The following is a 2,715-nucleotide window of genomic DNA, read 5'->3' as shown; positions in this document are numbered from 1 at the left end:
CCTGCTTTCATTCATTTGATGTGTTATAATTTTTTAAAATATATTTTATTGATTTTTTACAGAGAGGAAAGGGAGAGGGATAGAGAGTTAGAAAGATCGATGAGAGAGAAACACCAATCAGCTGCCTCCTGCACACTCCCCACTGGGGATGTGCCCGCAACCCAGGTACATGCCCTTGATTGGAATCGAACCTGGGACCCTTGAGTCCGCAGGCCGACACTCTATCCGCTGAGCCAAACCGGTTAGGCATGTGTTATAATTTAAAGTATTATTAAAAGAAGAAAGCTAAACTCATGTTCTATGTTAATTAAAAGAACATGATTGAAACCAAATGTAATATTTTATTAGTATTTTGTCTTACTCTACTAATAATTGCATGTTTCTAATGTTAGCCATTAGTACACCCCCCAAATAGGTAATAATTGTTGTTACTACTTATTAGGTAAAAAACTCAACTTGAGATCATAAACATGATTATAGTGTTAGGTCATCATATTTTGATGAATCTATGTCCCCAACTAGATACTAAACCCTTAGATGGCAGTCCCAGCCCAGCATGTACCAACCACAGTTGACATAATGAGCCATCATAAATGATTTTGAAAACATAGAAAATATTCTTTGTGATAGTAAAGGGCAATAAATAAAAAGCTGTTTTGTAAGAAAATAAACACAGTGGCAGGTAAAAATTAAGACTACATTTTTTCTAAATTTGGGAGATATGACTGTAATAACAGTAGGATGTCTATTTCTTTTTTCTTTTTTTTAAAATATAGAATGCTTAATAATTTGTATAACATCCTTGCACAGGGGCCATGCTAACCTTCCTTGTATCATTTGAATTTTAGTCTATGTGCTGCCAAATGAGCACAGTAGGGCCTTTAGTTCAACTCAGTGCCAGGAATAGAATGGGCCATCAGTAAATGCATTTTTAAAGGATAAAAATGCTTTGTATACTGATACCCACTTGGCTTAAGGCTTAGTACATTCTCATCACCCCATTTAGTTTTATTTTGGGCCACAATAAGTTATAGATACACTGATCCTTTAAAAAAAATTAATTATAACATAAATAATGGAAACAGAAGACCTGAGCACTTTTCCAAGCTCTGAGTGAAGGAGGTTAGAGGTTAGGATAGTGAAGGGCTCAAAGGCAGAACCGGGCTGGCTCACAGCAGAGTCTTCCATGACTTTCCCTTTCCCTCTTCTCTTGCTTTCTCTCCTGAGTGACTAGTCCAAAAATGGAGGAAATTTCCACATATAAAAAAGAAGCTAATCCTGTTTGCAGCCAAATATCTTTAAAACTGCAAGCTGAGCAGATCTGAGCTTGCTAAGTCAGTCTACATGTCAGCCATTAAATATTGGCCATAAACTTATAAGCAGGTAAGAAATGTAGACTAGAAGGGACAATTTAAGGAAAAGTTGGTCAATGGCTTTTGCTCTCATAGTCAAGGACAAAGTGGGTGGTGAATAGATTTGAAGCAACCCTTGTCCGAGATTGTGAAAATGGACAAGCCATTCATGTTTTGGGGAAAATGTCACTTGGCATCTAGCCATGGTAATTTTGGTCTCAATCGTACCAGACTTCAATCAGAGTGAGTAACTTCCCTGTAGAAGTTAATGTCTGTAAAGCAATCAGAGCTATTTGTCTGATGGACATACGCTAGAGGAAGATGGGCCAATCTACTCCAAGTATCTCACAAAGACTCTGTCACCTTTACTTCCCTCACAGTGTGAGTTTGCAGGTTTCTACCTGTCTACATTCATAATAACACAGTGAAAGAACAGCTCAAGTTCTTAAAAAAGGAATAAAATCGCTTGAATGTAATCTTGACTTTATGTGAATATTTCTTTTCAACCAAATAGCTTCCTTTGCTGATCTGTCCTCCAACTGACATAGTTGACAGCAAAGAAAGTCTTCCAGTTTCAACACGTTTGCCTGTTCACTTCTGCCTTTGAGCCTGCGGTTTGTCTTGACATAATGAACAAACTCCAAGCAGTTCAGAAAATAAGAGATGTGTTTGGGAGAGACAAGTATGAAAACTGTTATTTATTTTAAAATGGCAGGTTGAGAGTTCGCATCTTTTGTGTTTGAGAGAGATTCATCAATCCAGGGTGCAGAAGAAACATTATTTGGTATAATTGTTATCTTTATTTCACAGAGCCAATAAAAATGTCCTCATTTCAAAATTTAGTATTTTGATAATTAAAAGTTCTTTACCTAAGCAAATGAGCTTGTCTTAAGAAGGAAAAGAAATTAACCTGGTAATGACATCCAATCTTTTTGGTTCATTTACATGTGTAATGTGAAGGATTACCATCTCTTTAACTCTAGTGGGGCTCAGGTACTTTACAGATCTTTACATACTGATATTCTCTGCTCTATTTCCTCTTAAAGTATTTATCAGAAGACACTGGCTTGTTAATTAAGCTCCTCTTTCTCCTCTATGCCCTAGAGTGGGACTCTCAAAGGAAGTCCAAGTACTCCCTGTATTTGAATAAGCTGCAAAATTTATTAGAATGCAATAATTTATTACAAATGCCGATTCCTGGGTTAACTGAAGACATGTTATAGTGCAATGAGACAGTAAACCAAGGAGGAAAATGTAAAATCTAGCAAACAGACAATCCAGTCCAGGAGAAGACTGAGCTCTAATTCATTCTTAGAGCAGGATAATGGAAGGCTTGGGAAAGGTATCAGAGGAAAAACAGAGA

General features: G+C 36.8%; 1 non-coding gene across 1 annotated transcript; it reads right to left on the bottom strand.

Annotated features, from left to right (window-relative positions):
• Positions 1 to 766: 766 nt before the first annotated feature.
• LOC139009603 (U6 spliceosomal RNA) lies at positions 767 to 871 on the bottom strand. Its single transcript, XR_011471337.1, has one exon. It is a non-coding gene; the product is annotated as a U6 spliceosomal RNA (small nuclear RNA).
• Positions 872 to 2,715: the final 1,844 nt, after the last annotated feature.

This window comes from Myotis yumanensis, unplaced genomic scaffold (genome assembly GCF_028538775.1).
Source record: "Myotis yumanensis isolate MYYU_CA2020_CCGP unplaced genomic scaffold, mMyoYum1.0.hap1 SCAF_4, whole genome shotgun sequence".
Lineage (NCBI taxonomy): Eukaryota > Metazoa > Chordata > Mammalia > Chiroptera > Vespertilionidae > Myotis > Myotis yumanensis.
Note: the sequence above shows the minus strand (reverse complement) of the source record. Positions and strands in the feature narration are given on the sequence as shown.